This window comes from Orcinus orca, chromosome 1, assembly GCF_937001465.1.
Source record: "Orcinus orca chromosome 1, mOrcOrc1.1, whole genome shotgun sequence".
NCBI classification, from domain to species: Eukaryota; Metazoa; Chordata; class Mammalia; order Artiodactyla; family Delphinidae; genus Orcinus; species Orcinus orca.
In genome coordinates this window covers 176,602,430-176,620,648 of record NC_064559.1, presented here as the reverse complement: position 1 = coordinate 176,620,648, position 18,219 = coordinate 176,602,430, and the positions used below count along the sequence as shown (strand labels likewise).

The 18,219-nt window shown below is 41.7% G+C and overlaps 1 pseudogene; it reads right to left on the bottom strand.

The window, feature by feature from the left end:
- Positions 1-10,119: 10,119 nt before the first annotated feature.
- LOC101270512 (transcription initiation factor TFIID subunit 9-like) lies at positions 10,120-13,225 on the bottom strand (annotated as a pseudogene).
- Positions 13,226-18,219: the final 4,994 nt, after the last annotated feature.

Sequence of the window (18,219 nt, the reverse complement as noted above, 5' to 3'; positions counted from 1 at the left end):
ATGGAATCAGGGCTCTCCTCTTCCTTTATTTCTTCCAAGTGGTTATGATACCATGCACCTCAGATTGGGACTCGAACCCACGTGCTAGGACTCGAAACCAGGCAAAACCCATGGTCTTCCAACCGAGATCACACACCTTGTTTCAGGACTTAATGAAGCTCAGGTTCTTGAGGTCTCATTGCAGAAATAATTCAGTGAGAGACAAAGTGATAGGTAAGAACTTATCTTACCCATTTATTAGGACTTATTTAGAGAGAACACACTCCACAGACAGAGTGTGGGCCATCTCAGAAGGCGAGAGCAGTCCCAGGGTATGGGGTGGTCAGTTTTTATAGGGGTGGGTAATTTCATATGTTAATCATGGGAGGAGTATTCCAGCTATTTCGGGAAGGGGCAGGGATTTCCAGGAATTGGGCCACCGCCCACTTTTTGATCCTTATGGTCGGCCTTGGAACTGTCATGGCACCTGTGGGTGTGTCATTTAGCTTGCTGATGTGTTACAGTGATGTGTTATACTGAGGCTCAAGGTCTAGAGGAAGTCGACTTGTCTGCCATCTTGGACCCATTTGGTTCTAATCAGTCATGTCCTCGGGCTATGTCATTCTTTCAAAGGTTGTGCCCTGCCCCCTTCCCTCCTGTTTCAGTTACAAAGCTCTTTATTTCTGTATGTTAATTTTATATCCTGCTACTTGACAAAATACATTTCCTCTTCATAGGAGGTTTTCCATTTATTATAAGTTTCCTAGAACTATATTATTTGCACATGGATGTAACTTTATGTCTTCTTTTTCAATTCTTATGACTCTAATTGTTTTCTCTTGTATTTAAAAAAGTGGACATCTTTGTCTTCTTTCTGATTTTGCAATGAGTTCCAACACTAATTGTCTGTTACCAGCCGCGTGTCCTACAATTCAATTCAATTCTGACACCAACTACCTGCAGTTAGTGAAGATCCCACAGGTTAAGGTTTTCAGTCCCACAAGGCTGCCTCCACATCAGGTCCTGGGTGTCCCCAAGCCACCCACACTTCTGCCTGGCTGGATACAAATTTGGGGCTTCTCACAACATCCTCAGGTGGGAAATTCACTAGAACCACCCTCAGAACTCAGGAAAGTGCTGTATTTACAATTACCATTTTATTACAAAGGATACTAATGAACAGCCAGATGAAGAGATACTATCCCCTAAGCCTATTAAGGTGTTCACCAGCTGGGGAAGCTCCCTTAGCCTCCTGGCCGAGGGTTTTTAAACCATTGGCTTGGTTGGTGACTGAACTCAATCTCCAGTCCCTATCCCCTTCCCCGAGGTTGAGGGTGGGGCTGAGTCCCAATGCTCTAATCACTGGTTTGGTTCCTTTGGCCCCAGCCCCCATCCTGAAGCTACCAAACCCCTCCCCCCATGAATCATCACCATGAAACTCCTTATTAGCATAAACTTGAATTTATAAAGTATTAAATATATCAACTCAAGAGTTGATTTTATAAACTCAAGTATCAAGGGGCTTGTGATAACTAACAAGACACTTTCATCACTCAGGAAATTCCAAGGGTTTTTGAAGGTCTGTGCCAGGAATCTGGGAGAAAAAAAAAATTTTTTTTTTTTTAAATTATATCACCAGCAAGAAAGCCTCTAGTGTTTGCCCACTAATTAATTAAGATGCTGAATTTGGGGGTCAAGCTATGTAAGGGAAGTATCCCTCAATTTCTTTTTATTGAGTCTTTAATATGAATGGGCTTTGAATTTTGTCAAATGCCTTTTCAGCATCTATGGAGATTATCAGGTCATTTTCTCCTTAGGTGTATAAATTTGATACATTATGTGAACAGATATCCTAGTGTTAAATGATCTTTATATTCCTGAAATAAACCCCACTTGGTTATATATATTTATTTAATGTGCTATTAAGGTATGTTTACTAATATTTTACCTTTTTTATTCATTTACTTGATTATACTTGCTCCACAAAAAGAAATTAGAAGTGTTTCTTCATCTTCTATGCTCTAGAATTGTTTAATTAACATTCAGGTTTTTTCTTTAAAGATTTAGTGTAAATCACCCTTGAAGCCATTTGGGCCTGATGCATTTTTTGTTGGGTTTCTGTTTTACAAATTTGTATTTCTACAGAATTCTGTCTGTTTAGATTTTATATCTCTATGAGGGTCAATTTTGATAAATTATAATTTTCTAGAAAATTATCTATTTCATCAAGTTTTCATATTTATTTGCATAAAATTGTACAAATTAACAGGCTCTGTTTTGATGGCCATGTCTGGCTTGTCATTTAGTTTGTATGTTTATACTTTATTTAAAAAATTAAGTTAGGGCTTCCATGGTGGCGCAGTGGTTGAGAGTCCGCCTGCCAATTCAGGGGATGCGGGTTCGTGCCCCGGTCCGGGAAGATCCCACATGCCGCGGAGCGGCTGGGCCCGTGAACAATGGCCGCTGGGCCTATGCGTCCGGAGCCTGTGCTCCGCAACGGGAGAGGCCACAACAGTGAGGGGCCTGCGTACCGCAAAAAAAAAAAAAAAAAAAAATTAAGTTATTTAATAGTTTGTGCACATTGTTAGTGTTTTCAAATAAGCCTTTTGATTTCTGTATTACTTTTATCCTTTTGATTTCTGTATTACTTTTATTCTGTCTCTATTTTTTTAATTCATTAATTAAAAAATTCCTTCCTTATGCTTTCCTTTGGTTTTCTTTGATCTTTTTCTATCTTTGTGAAATCAATGTTTCATTTATTTACTTTCATATTCATTGATATAAGTATTTAGTGTATGAATTTTCCTCTGATAACTTTTGTTGCTGTAGGTCATTTATTCAGATGTAATATTTTTACTATTAGCAAGAGTTCTGAATTTTTTATTTTTCCTTCATTGCAGGAATTATTTAAAAGTATGTACATTAGGGCTTCCCTGGTGGCGCAGTGGTTGCGAGTCTGCCTGCCGATGCAGGGGACACGGGTTCGTGCCCCGGTCCGGGAAGATCCCACATGCCGCGGAGCGGCTGGGCCCGTGAGCCATGGCCGCTGAGCCTGCGCGTCCGGAGCCTGTGCTCCGCAACGGGAGAGGCCGCAGCGGTGAGAGGCCCGCGTATCGCAAAAAAATAAAAAATAAAAAATAAATAAAAATAAAAGTATGTACATTAAAATTTTTTCCAAGTGGCAGAAACTTTATTATTATCACTAATATCTAGCATTGTAATCAGAGAGTGCTGTCTATTATTTGCATTTAAAAGTTTTTTACATTATTTTATTTTTTAATTGAAGTACAGTTGATTTACAATATTATATTAGTTTCAGGTGTATGGCATAGTGATTCAGTATTTTTATAGATTATACTCCATTAAAAGGTATTACAAGATAATGGCTATAATTTCCTGTACTGTATAATATATCCTTGTTGCTTATCTTTTTTTTTTTTTTTTTTTTTTTTTTTTTTTTGCGCTACGTGGGCTTCTCACTGTTGTGGCCTCTCCCGTTGCGGACGCGCAGGCCCACCAGCCATGGCTCACGGGCCCAGCCACTCCGCGGCGTGTGGGATCTTCCCGGACCGGGGCATGAACCCGTGTCCCCTGCATCGGCAGGCGGACTCTCAACCACTGCGCCACCAGGGAAGCCCCTTACCTACTTTATACATAGTAGTTTGTATCTCTTAATCTCATACCCCTATCTTGCCCCTCCTCCTTCCTCTCCCCACAGTGGTAGCCACTGGTAGTTTGTTTTCTATATCCATGAGTCTGTTTCTGTTGCTATATACATTCATTTGTTTTATTTTTTTTTTAGATTCCACATATCATACAGTATTTATCTTTCTGTGTCTGTCTTATTCCATTAAACATAATATTCTCTAGGTCCATCCATGTTGCTGCAAATGGCAGAATTTCATTCTTTTTTATGGCTGAGTAATAGTCCATTGTACATATATACCACATCTTCTTTATCCATTTGTCTGTTGATGGGTACTGGGTTGCTTCCATATCTTGGCTATTGTAAATAGTGCTGCTATGAACATTGGGGTGCATGTATATTTTCGAATTAGTGTTTTTGTTTTTTCCAGATATATACCCAAGAGTGGAATTGCTGTATCATACAGTAGCTCTATTTTTAGTTTTTTGAGGAACCTCCATACTGTTTTCCATAGTGGCTGCACCAATTTACATTCCCACTAACAGTACGCAAGTGTTCTTTTTTCTCCACATCCTCTCTGATATTTATTATTTGTAGACTTTTTGATGACAGGTATGAGGTGATATCTCACAGTTGTTTTGATTTTCATTTCTCTAATAATGATTGATGTTTATTGCTAGTTTTCTTTGTGTCCTAAGGTATCCATTTTTAGGAACATTCCATGTGCACTTCAAAAGGAAGTGTATTCTCTAATATTGATATTCAGAGTTTGACATATATTTGTAAGAGTTACCATACCGATTATGTTCTTTAGGTCAGTGCTACTCAAAGTAGCCAGTCTACTATATCACTAAGCACAAAATAGTTCAGCTGATTTTTTTTTTTTTTTTGGTAACAAGACTTTCCAGATGAAGGAAGTGGTTCATCGATTTATATTTTGGAGCAAGCTTCTTATCTCACTGCATCTGGTAACCACAGCTCATGAACTTGCACCAGTCTGTAACCACATTTTCAGTAGCACTGGGTTAGGTTTCCTAAATCCTTATTCATATTTCATCTACTTGCTTTGTCTTGGAATGAAAGTAATGTATCAAACTTTTCTCTTGTTAATGTGTTTCTATTTTGTCTGCATCTGCTGTAGTTTTTACTTTGTGGAAGCTGACTGCTGTGTTATTGAGTATATATCTCCATTGTTAAAACCATTAACATTTTAAAAAGTCCTCCTTTTTCTTTTTAAAGCTTTTTGGTCAGAATTCTACCTTGACAGATACCAACATCATGACCCTTGCTGTTTTTGTGTTTTACATCTTACTTGGTATATATTTATCCATTCTTTTATTTTTTTTAAGACTTTTTAAAAAATAAATTTATTTATTTGATTTATTTATTTTTGGCTGCGTTAGGTCTTCGATACCGCACATGGGCTTTCTCTAGTTGCGATGAGCGGGGGCTACTCTTCGTTGCTGTGCACGGGCTACTCGTTGCGGTGGCTTCTCTTGGTTGAGAGCACAGGCTCTAGGCGCGTGGGCCTCAGTAGTTGTGGCACGCGGGCTTCAGTAGTTGTGGCTCGTGGGCTCTAGAGTGCAGGCTCAGTGGCTGTGGCGCACGGGCTTAATTGCTCCGCAGCATGTGAGATCCTCCCAGACCAGGGCTGGAAACCGTGTCCCCTGCATAGGCAGGCGGATTCTTAACCACTGCGCCACCAGGGGAACCCCCATTCTTTTATTTTTACGCTTTCTAATCTCTTTCTTTTAGGTGTGTTTATAGGTAACATAGGGTTAGACTTTGCTTCGTCTGACAATTTGAAAATCTTTTCATTTAATATGTGAGTAAGCCTTATTTATATTATTGATAAAAACCATTTTTTTCAATTTTAAAATATTTTACCATATCGTCATCTCTCTCTCTCTCTTTCTCTGTCTGTCTGTCTCTCTTTCTCTGTCTCTCTATCTCTCCTCTTTTAAAAAATATTTCTCTTGATTTGGAGAGGAGACAAGATGGCAGAGTAGAAGGACCCTGAGCTCACCTTCTCTCACAAGCACACCAAAATCACAACTAACTGCAGAACAACCATTGATAAAAAAGACTGGAACCTACCAAAAGAAAAGCCATTATACATCCAAAGACATAAAGAAGACGCCCAACAAGATGGTAGGAGGGATGTACTCACCATACACTCAAATCCCATACTTCCTGGGTGGGCAGCCTACAAACTGGAGAATAATTATATTGCAGAAGTTCTCCCACAGGAGTGAGAGTTCTGAGCCCTTAGGCTCCCCAGCCTGGGGGTCTGGCATTGGGAGGAGGACCCCCCCCCAGAGCATTTGTCTTTGAAGGCCAGAGGGGCTTGAGTACAGGAGCGCCACAGGACTGGGGGAAACAGAGACTCCGCTTTTGGAGGTGCACACAAGATGTCGCACACACCGAGACCCAGGGCAAAAGCAGTGACTTCTGACCTGGGCCAGACCTATCTGCTGGTCTTGGGGGGTGTGTCCTGGGGAGGCAGAGGATGGCTATTGCTCTCCCTGGGGTCATAAAAGCTGGTGGCAGAAATATCAGGGAGTGTTCATCTACTTGAACTCTTGTTGGAGGCAGACATCTTGCTTGGGTCATTAGTACCAAGACCTGGCCCCACCCGACAGCCTGTAGGCTCCAGTGCCTCAGACCAAACCACCAACAGGGTGGGAACACAACCCCACCCATCAGCAGACAGGCTGCCTAAAGACTTCCTGAGCCCACAGTCCCCTCTAGACACATCCCTTGGCATGGCTCTGCCAACCAGAGGGCCAAGACCCAGCTCCACCCACCAGTGGGCAGACACTGGCCCCTCCCACAAGGGAGCCTGCACAAGTCTCTAGACCACCTCACCCACCAGAGGGAAGACACCAGAAGCAAGGAAACTATGATCCTGCAGCCTGTGCAACTCAGTCTGCAAATGCAGGTCAGAACCTATCCTGGGGCCAGCTGGTCCCTGGCCCTTGCGTGACAAGCAGAGACACATAGGACATTCCCTACAGAGGGCCACTTCTCCAAGGTTGAGAAACATAACTAACCTTCCACATACATAAAAATACAAATAGAAATTTAGACGAAATGAGATGGCAGAGAAATATGTTCCAGACAAAGGAACAAGATAAAACCCCAGGACAGCTAAGTGACATGGGGATAGGAAATCTACCCAAGAAAGAGTTCAGGGGTAGTGACTGTAAAAATAATCAAAGGACATGGGAAAAGAATAGAGGCACAGAGTTAGAAGTTACAAGAAGTTTTTAACAAAGAGTTAGAAAATGTAAAGAACAACCAAACAGAGTTGAAGAATACAATAACTGAAATGAAAAATACACTAGAAGGAATCAGTACAGAATAAATGAAGCAGAAGAACAGATAAGTGAGCTGGAAGACAGAGTGGTGGAAATCACTGCCATGGAACAGAACAAAAACCAAACAAAAAGAATGAAAAGAAATGAGGACAGGGCTTCCCTGGTGGTGCAGTGGTTAAGAATCCGCCTGCCAATGCAGGGGACACGGGTTCAAGCCCTAGTTGGGGAAGATCCCACATGCCACAGAGTAAATAAGTCCATGTGCCACAACTACTGAGCCTGTGCTCTAGAGCCCATGAGCCACAACTACTGAAGCCCACACACCACAACTACTGAAGCCCACGCACCTAGAGCCCATGATCTTCAATAAGAGAAGCGACCGCAATGAGAAGCCCGTGCACCACAATGAAGAATAGCCCCCGCTTGCCGCAACTAGAGAAAACCCACATGCAGCAACGAAGGCCCAACACAGCCAAAAATAAAATAAATAAAATAAGTAAATTTATTAAAAAAAAAAAAAAAGAAAGAAAAGAAAAGAAGTGAGGACAGGGACTTCCCCAGCAGTCCAGTTGTGAAGACTCCTCCTTCCAATGCAGGGGGTGAGGGTTCGATCCCTGGTCAGGGAACTAAGATCCCACATGCCATGTACTATGGCCAAAAATTTAAAAAGAAAAAAAAAAAAGAAATGAGGACAGTTTAAGACTTCTGGGACAATGTCAAACGCACCAACATTCGCATTATATCAGTCCCAGAAGGAGAAGAGAGAGAGAAAGTGCCTGAGAAAATATTTGAAGAGATGATAGCTGAAAACTTCCTTAACATGGGAAAGGAAACAGTCACTCAAGTCCAGGAAGTGCAGAGAGTGCCATACAGGATTAATCCAAGGAGGAACACACTGAGACCCATAGTAATCAAACTGACCAAAATTAAAGATAAAGAGAAAATATTAAAAGCAACAAGGGAAAAGCAACAAGTAACATATAAGGGACTCCCCATAAGGTTATCAGCTGATTTTTCAGCAGAAACTCTGCAGGCCAGAAGGGAGTGGCATGATATGTTTAAAGTGACAAAAGGCAAAAACTTACAACCAAGAATACTCTACCCATCAAAGCTTTCAGTTTTTAAATTAATTAATTAATTAATTAATTTGGTTGTGCCAGGTCTTAGTTGCGGCTCACAGGCTTCTTAGTTGTGGCACGTGGGCTCCTTAGTTGTGACATGTGAACTCTTAGTTGTGGCATGTGAACTTTTAGTTGTGGCATGTGAACTCTTAGTTGTGGCATGTGAGATCTAGTTCCCTGACCAGGGATCAAACCCGGACCCCCTGCATTGGGAGAACAGAGTCTTAACCACTGTGCCACCAGAGAAGTCCCTCATTCAAATTTTGACAGGTCTCAGGACTGTTCGGACAATTTAAAAATCTTTCCTTCAAGCAGAGGACAGGAAGAGTATGAGTAATATCTGGATAGTACTTGGCAATGGCTTTGATAGGGAAAGAAGAAAATAACCTCTTTTGATCAGTTTCTGTCTTTGTGTAAGATTTCAATTTCCATTCTATTGTGTAATATAAAATCAAAGCATGTCCTCTTGTTTATGGCAGGGGGCATTCTCAGACTCTGGAATGGGGTCTGCTGTATGAAGTCATTACTCCCTTTTTCTAGTCCTCTCTTTCATTTTTACACAAAACAATTTTGAGTGATAGCAACGGTCCCTGCCTTGTTCCTGACTTTAATGACAGTGCATTTAATGTTTAGCCATTTAATATGATGTTTGCTCTTTGTTTCTCAGAAAAAGAAAATAAACAACTCTTTATCATAGTTAGGAAATATCTTTTATCTCTTGTTTTACTTAGTGTTTTTTACCAGAAACTGTTCTTGAATATTCTTAGCTGCTGTATAATTGTACAGTTTTCAACTTGATTTTATCAATGTGATTAATTAGGTTGATGGATTTCCTAATTTTGAACTATCTGTAAGGGCATGAGATAAATTCTATTTTTAGGTTTACTCTTAGGTGGTTAATAGTTTTTCTTGCTATTGTGAATGGAATCTTATTTTCTATTACATTTTCTAATTGGTTATTGCTGGTATATAGGAAAGCTATTGATTTTTTTTAGGTTGCTCTTGTATGTGGTCACCTTGCTGAATTCTCTTATTAATTCTAATAGTTTATCAATTGATTTTCTTAGGTTTTTATATGTAAGCAATAGTGTCATTTGCAAATAATCACAATTTGCCTCTCCTTTTCTAATGTTTATACCTCATAGCGTTTTCCTTCTCATTTTGAATTAGAGAAAATAAGTGATACCATTTTAATAGTAGTGGTGATAAAGGTCATTCTTGTCTTGTTTCTGACTTCAATTGGAATGTGTCTATTGCTTCACCATTAAGTATGGCATTTGCTGTAGGTTTTTATCATTGTTTTATTAAAAACAAACAATGTGGGACTTCCCTGGTGGCGCAGTGGTTAAGAATCCGCCTGCCAATGCAGGGGATGCGGGTTTGAGCCCTGGTCTGGGAAGAGCCCACATGCTGCGGAGCAACTAAGCCCGTGCACCACAACTACTGAGCCAGTGCTCTAGAGCCCGTGAGCCACAACTACTGAGCCAGCACGCCTAGTGTTCCACAACATGAGAAGCCACCGCGATGAGAAGCCCGTGCACCACAACGAAGAGTAGCCCTCGCTCGCCACAACTAGAGAAAGCCCACGCAACAATGAAGACCCAATGCAGCCATAAATAAATAAATCAATAAATAAATTTAAAAAAAAACCCAAAACACCAAACAGTGTATCAAATTAAGGCTGTTCTTTTCCTAGATGCTAGGACATTTTTTTCTTTTATATCATTAATGGGCATTGAATTTATCAAGACATTCATTTAAAATGTTTTTATTTATTAATATAATAGGTTAAATTGATATATAATCTAATGCTGAACCATTCTTCTTTCTTTCTTTCATGAATGACAACTTTTTACACTGAAAGGCTGCTGAAAAACAATTACTAGTCCTATTTAAAAAAATCCAACATCTTAACTGAAAAGTATGGTGACTGTATTTACTCATTAACTACTACTGAAGTTTTCTAAAACAACTTGAAAACATCATGTGTGTGTTTAATTTCAGGACAATGGATTCAAGATCAAGTATACCTGTTACATGTATTACGGCTGGATTACAAATGTTCACCGTCATCACCATCATCATCGTCATCACCTTCACATTTGCTTTTAATGTGTTTGATGATTCATGGGCAGTATTTTGTGATGGCACCGTGTTAGTGTTAATAAGAATGTTTTGGGACCCTATTAATGATGGATTAATCCGACATTCTGAACTGCTGCTGTTGCAGGAACTGATGCTTTTACAGCTAGGACTATGAAGTGAGCATCTGTACTATAAACCTTTGCTCTGTGAGGGACATTGGAGTTCTTTCCTTAGTTGAAACAGACATGATTTTGGGGGTTGGTGTGCCTGGAGTGGGAGTTCTTGGTCTGCTACTAACTGAACCAACACTTAACTGTGGAACCGTTACTCTTCCTGCAGAGCAGATGCCTTTTTTTGGTAAAGATTTAAGTTTATAGTTTGGACTGTCAAGCAATATCTATCAAGTGGCAATTTAGGGGCTGAATATGGCTTGACCAATGGCAAAAGAGTTTGATTTCTTTGCCTTCAACGTCTAATAAAAAATCTCTTGGGGAGGAGAGGTAAAAGATTGGTTAGTGCAACACTGCATTGCCAATCGCACATCATCTGCATCAACAGTAGCTTTCTTAGCGTGGCTTGAATAAATTTCCACATCATCTAAAATTGTGGTCACAAATTGAAAGGCGAACTCCAACATCTGATTTATAACTCTTGCCTCATGGTCTAATCTCCATGTCCTTCAGGATTTGTGTCATCATCTGTGCATCTTTTGGCATGCTCTTGGGGGAAGGCATCTTGCCAGAATCCGTGATATCTAGTGATCAGACTCCTTGAGCTAAATCACCCACATGAACGTAGTTCAGTCCTGGTTTTGATGCAAGTCCTTCGCCTAGTGTGGTTTTTCCAATCCCTGGTTTACCTTGCCTGCTCCGCCCTCCAGCTCCACCCTGCCATACACCCTGACTGGTGAACAGTATGTTGGGCCTTTTCTTATTTTCTTAAATAGATTATATAAGGTGAAAATTACGTATCCTTCAAATGTGTTTCTCTCTTTATTAGGCTCTGATATTGTGCTACTTTCATGAGCTGAGAAAAATTTCATCTTCTTATATGCTCTGAAGTCAACTTATTTAAATGAGGAATAATCTGTTCCTTGAAGTTCGACTAGAACCACCTATTTATAACTCTCAGCCTGTTACTTTTTAACATTGTAGCTCAATGACGATATTTTTATTTTTTCTATGGTTATTGCTCCATTTGGTTTTCTAATTCTTTTTGGAACAATTTTGGCTACTTTTTTTTTTTTTTTACTGGAAAACATAACTCAGAACTATGAGCTTTAACTGATAAAGAAATTGGTATCAGAACAGGCATGAATTTGGTATTTATTTTTGGGCAGTGAAAATCCAGCTAATATCAAAGGTAGCCTTTGGCCTGCTGCCCATAGATTATCATCTGCAATCAAGTATCACCTGAATGAAAGATGCGTTGAAGGCAAAGTGTTGGGGAACCAAGTGGTCTCTGCCACAGAACAGTGTGGAGGGCAGATGGGATCTGTGAACTGCTGTAAAGAGGGGTTTCTTTCTGGACAGAAAGAAGAAAAAGAATGTGAAGCTTAATACTCTAAAAGTTTGGCTCAAGACAAGTCCCCAAACCATTGGCTTTCTATGTCTATGATAAAAATACTTTATCTTTTGCAGTCGCGGGGCTGATAGTAACTGAAAATCAAATCCAAAGTGTTATATTGAGAATTACTGTAGTGCAATATCAGTAAAATTCACAGCCTTGGGACTTCCCTGGTGGTCCAGTGGTTAAGACTCAGTGCTCCCAATGCAGGGGGCCTGGGTTCGATCCCTGGTCAGGGAAGTAGATCCTGCATGCCGCAACGAAAGACCCTGAATGCTGCAGTGAAGATCCCGCACGCGGGAATGAAGATCCAGCGTGCCACAGCTGAGACCTGGCAGCCAAATAAATAGATAAATATGAAAACAAAACAAAAAGCTCATAGCCTTGCCAGGTCTCATATTTGAAAGCCAGAGCGTTGACCAGAAAAGAAAGCAGTCAGATGACTCAGAGCATCCAAAGTCCTACCCCCTTGAGCCTACCTGGCCAGCGGAAGTGGCTCCTCAAGGCTAATGGGTGACTTCTGACAACCCTTGTCAGCAGGAGGACATAGTGACATAGTTCTGTGACAGCCTTCTGTTGATCCCTTGTGGCAAATCAAGGTAAATAAGGTAAACTCCATGAAAATACATCTGAGTGATGTTTCTGGAGAGCCAGTGTACTCGGGAGCGTCACAATGTCCGTCCTACGTACAAGTTGCTTTGCCTTACAACCTCCTACCATATGAAAGAGACAGAATGCCATATTTTACTGATTCACATTTAAGAAAATAATTTATTAAGGTAAAATTCACACAACATAAAATTAATCATTTTAAAATGAACAATTCAGTGGCATTTAGTACATTCACAATTCCAACATTCTAACATCTCTGAAATGGAATTCATCTTACCATCAATGGTATGCTATGGCTTAACTGATAGTGTTTTATAAAATTCTTCACAGTGGAATATAAATAAAGGTGCACGTTTCAGTTGATGGTGTCTTCGAGTAGTTGAATTTGGGTACTTGGTGGTTTTCTTGGATTTTTGAGGGAGCATACATCACATCTGGGTGTCTTGCAACCCACTCATTTACTGAGTGACCTGAAAGACTGTCAACTTTGAGAGGAGTCCAGAGCAAAGGAAATTGTCCAGGTGGTCTAGGCTGCAATGTAAGTAGATAGGCCACTTGGTCTCCATGACCCACCAGATCCCAATCATGTTTCAGGCATCTTGCTGAGGGAGTCTATAACGAGCCCAGGAGCAGCAGTGCAGAAGAAAGCCATGCCCTGTCTGATAAGTAACGGATCTCCTTTGAGAAACAGCTTTATCTTACTACTGGTTCCTGACGGAAACTGAATGCTTGTCCATGGGACAACCAGGACAAGTGACCTTGCAAACTGAACTGCCCAATATAACCTGCAAACTATTTGATCCACTCTGAAGTCTGTAGTGTCCAAAAGCATTCAGCATCAGGTAGAAAGGATACAAATGAGACCAGGCTTAAGCATGTTTTCCTTTACCACCCATCGCTCAATGAATACTTATTGGTCTCAACAGGCAGAGACTGTTTGAATGGATAAAGAAAAGCAAAACCCAAATATCTGCTGTATATAAGAGATGTACTCTAAAAGATGAAAGAAAACGGAAGGAAAAAGACATACCATGCAAACAGTAAGCTTGTGAAGGCTGGAGTGGCTATAATATCAGATAAAGTATACTTCAAGACCAAGACTATTACTAGAGATAAAGATAGATATTTCATAACGATAAAATGATCAATTCACCAGGAAGAAATAATAATTAAAAATGTGTAATAACAGAGCTTCAAAATATGTGGAGCAAAAATTGACAGAATTAAAAGAAGAAATACACAATTCCACAATCATAGCTGGAGATGAAAAAAAAAATCTTCAGCAATAGAGACATAAAAAATCAATAAAGACATAGATTATGTGAACAATACCATCAATCATCTTGCCCTAACTGAAATTTATAAAACTCTGTACCAGGACTGCAGGATAAACATTCTTTTCAAATACACACGATATGTTCACCAATGGACCACATGCTGGGCCATAAAACAAACCTCAATACATTTGAAAGGATTGACTAGAAAAATGGTACAGATGAACTGGTTTGCAAGGCAGAAATAGAGACACAGATGCAGAGAACAAACGTAAGGACACCAAGGGGGGAGAGCGGGGGTGGGGAGTGGTGGTGGGATGAATTGGGAGATTGGGATTGACATATATACACTAATATGTATAAAATAGATAACTAATAAGAACCTGCTGTATAAAAAAATAAAATTAAATTAAAAAAAGAATTTGAAAGGATTGAAATCATATAGAATATGTTCTATGACCACAATAAAATTAAATTCGATATCAATAATCATGATACCTAGAAAACTCCCAAATATTTGAAAATTAAGCAACATAGTTCTAAACAATCCATGGATCAAAGAAGCAATCGCAAGGGAAATTAGAATGATAATGAAAATGTAAAATGATTAGTAGGATGCAGCTAAAGCAGTCATTAGGGTGAGAATTATAGCTCTAAGTATTTGTAATTGAAAATAAGAAAGGTCTAAATACTCCTTACATTTTATCGTGGAATGCTGACTTGCATCCCCAACTTTATGGTCCAGCAGATTAGATAATTCTCAGTTCACATTGGGTGGTTTCACAGCGTCTCGTGGACAAATGTTCAGTTTCTACCAGGGTCACTGTAAGCCAAAGACTGCTTTTCAAGTAGTAGCCAGAGGTTTGCGGGTGGGATCAGAGCCTTACTTCAGAATCCTAGGAGCCCATGCTGTAATTCTCCAATTGGGGTTGCCAGAAGGTATATGTAAGTTTTTTGTCACAAAATACTTCCAAAACCACTGGGTCTATTGGATAATCAGGCCCGACTGGGAACACAGCTCGCATTGTAACCTGGATCTACCTTTTGGAGAACCCCCTTTGAAGCCAGGTTCCTCTCTAAACTTACAGATTACTGGTAAGTGAGTCAGAGCAGCATGCCCAAAAATAGTACACGTCGCCTCCAAACCCGAAGAGGGCCACCAAGCTTTTAACTCTTTCTTTGAGGTGAGTGGTATAAGCTGGGGCATCTTGTTTCTTACTTTAATTTTTATTTATTTATTTAGTTTAGGAAAGCTAAAGAACTGACTTGCAAAGAAGTTTGTAAGATACTCCAAGATTTTGGAAGGACTGGCTCAAAGAAAAATACAACATGTATATAAAAGAAGAAAAAAAGTTGTCTTAGTTTGAGCTGCTCTAACAAATACTATATAGCCTGAGTGACTTAAACAGTAGAAACTTATTTCTCAGAGTTCTGGCTGCTGGAAAGACTGAACTAAAAAAAAAAAAAAAAAAAAAAAAAGCCAAATGGCATAAAATAGACCACAGGTGAGGGGAGCGAGGGTGAGGGAAGGGGCCAGGAGTCCATTCAGGAAAGCTGGTAGTTGTCGACGTGGAACTGGCACGGGAAAGAGAAAGGAGATGCCTGCAAGAGCACGAATTCCAAAACAGCTGAAATGGTGCGGGGAGAGAACTCCCACAAACCCTGGAATACATGGGCGGTGAGTTTGACAACAGCAATCTTTTCCTTTGCGGAGGATGGAGGTGGAGTCTCCACTCAGCCGCAAACTCTGGAGACTCAGCGCTGGGGCTGGGGACGGGGGCGGGGCTCCCGAGAGCACCAAGGGAGGCGCTCCCCTCCGGAAGGCACCTGGCACTGTCTGGGGACTGCTCCCTGTTGGTGCCACACGTGTCTTCCAGCCATTCTCAGAGGAGGTCTTCATCTTTCTTTGGCCCCCAGAACTGGCCGGGGACCACACAGGCCTTGTCGATGCCACCAAACTCCAGCTCCTTGCCCTCGACTTTGCCAATCTCGCGCGCCCCACTGGCTTTCCCCCCAGGGGCGCAGGATGCTTTGGAGAGGTTGTCATCTTGATCAGGCCTCATTGGCAGCTCCAGTTCCCATCTACCTGTTTTTCTTTTTATTGAGGTACAACTTTCACACGATCAAGTGCACAGTTCTTAATGTACCAGCTGAAAGCAGTGATCACTTTTCCTTCTGGACTGCTGAGGCCTCTATGGCACAGGGCCTGGCATGTAGTGGCATATCTAAGTGGCTTACAGTAAGTACTAAACAATTATTTGTTGAATGAACTAATGAACAAAATCGAATCAATGTACATTCCCACCAACAGTAGGCTGGTGCCTATGTCGTCCATATCCTTGTCAAAAATAGGTATCACAGTTATGTTCAAGTTTTACCTATCTGACAGGCATAAAATGATTTCTCATTATAGCTTTCAATTTTTCAGCTCTTTCAATCCCAGTGAGGTGGAATGCTTATCTGTATGGTTACTGGCTGTTGCACTTCTTCTGTGACTTTCCTAATCATGTTCTTTGCGCATTTCAAAAAGTGGGAAATTTGTCCTATTAGTTGGAAAATGTTCTTCATAATTAACCTGAGCAAGACCAGGTCAGACTGAGCGGTTCTGGATCTTGATCACACCACACACAGACCACCTTCCCTTTCCCACAGTTTCTAAGGAGCCCCTGCAAATAGGGCACATGCTGGGAGAGACCAGAGGATGAGGAGACCCAGTGCCACGCTTAAGGAGTGAATAGTCTTGGTAGGAGAGGGGAGGAGGGGAGAGGGGGAAAGGAAGGAGAGAGCCAGGCCAGGCACTCAGGAGCTCCAGTCCACTCTTTCTGGGCGCAGCTGTGAACAGAGAGGCTGAGGAGGGAGGGGCTTCTGCGACTCTTTTTTATTCTGCATCCTACTGCCACAGCCAACCAGCCCCCAGTTCCAGCTGTCTCTACCGCTGCCTCTCACCAGGTTCTCCTGCCTCCAGCTTCATCCTCCCCACTGGCAAGCCACCAGTTATCTTTCTAAAAGATGAATCTGACTCTTTTCAGCCTTCTTCCTAACTCTCCTCCCCATGCCACCTCCACACACCCTTCAATGGCTTCACATTGCTCTCAGGATTGAATAAAAACTCTGTTAAAGTCAACTTTGCAGCCCCAGAGCACCCCAGCCTGAAGTCCCTCTCCCAGGCCCCTCAATAGGACACTGCAATGCAAGAGTCTCTTCAGAAGTGATGCTGGGTTCCTGAAGAGGGTCAGCTGGGTGGGCACCGCAGAATAAGCTCCTCTCGGGGCTGGCAGGGAGACCCGTTGTCACCTGCAGTCTGGTAGAGAAAGTGTAGCAGTGGCTCCCCAGAAGGGTCAAGAGAGAGGCATCCCTCTCTCGTCCTCTTTTCCCCAACCCCTGGACTCAGTTTCCCGAAGGAATGAGCAGCTCTGGACCCGTCATTCTGGGGGATTTCTTAATGGCAGCAGCTAAGGTGGCACTCCAGGATGGCGACAGAACCAGGCCATGGCCAAGACAGAATGACAAATGATTAACCTTAGGGTAAACCCCTTATCATGGCCCCCAATGCCTACCTCTGATCTTAAGTCTTCCTATTCTCCCCCTCCTCACCCAACAGCCACCACACTGGCCTTTTTTCTTTATGTCCTTTCAACACATAGTTCCTTCCATTTTAGAGACTTTGCACGTGTTATTCCTCATGTCTGAAACTCTCCTTCCCCAGGTATTCTGTGGCTATTTCCATCACTTAAACCTCAGCTCTGATTTCAGCTCCCTGGAGAAAACTTCCCTGAGGTTCCACATAGTCCCCCATCCTATTACCCTATTTTATTTTTTTCACAGCACTTGTCACCATCAAACTTACACTATCTATTTTATTGTTCATATGCTAGTTACAAGCCCCACTGGGAAATATTTGTATCTCATTGACCCACTGCATCCCCAGAGCCTAGAATAATGCCTTACACATACACACATTTATGTACCATGATCCTTGCCCTCACAGAAATGATTCTATCAAGAGAAACATATCTTAAACAAATAATTATGCAACACAGTAACTACAGGCAGAGTCAAGGGTTTTGAGGCAGAGGTGCAGGACCCTCTCCCACTTCTCGCTCCAAGGATCATTCCCTTACCCTGTGGGCAATTTCTGCTGCAAGACTCTGGCTTCCCCTGGAAACTGTTTAGAGCTCAGAGGATTCACCCAGGAATCAGGCCTCAGGAACAGGGCAAGGTTTGTACCTCTAGGCCCAGTTCTTCAAACTTTCAGGGTCTAGCTAGGCTTGTGGGCTGCAGCAGCTACGTCCCCATATGCCCCCAAGCCAGAATAACTTACGACATTGATAGCTCACTTGTGTGGGCTGTCTGCTTCTCCAGGCCCCGCTTGGATTTTTGACATGCCCCTGGCTTGGGGCCTGGTCTCCTTAATACCTTACAAGCTCCACTCCAACCCCCATGCTCAATGCCCAGTGTCCTCCATGTCTACAGGCTAGTTTGCAGAGGCTGAAGTTGGGAGCTGCTTCTCCTGTCCCTTCTGTGCTTCCTCAGGACCTCCTGTTCTAGAAGTTTCTCTCTCTCCAGGGAGATCAGCAAGTTTCTTCCTTTGAGGGATACTTCTTCCAGCTGCTACC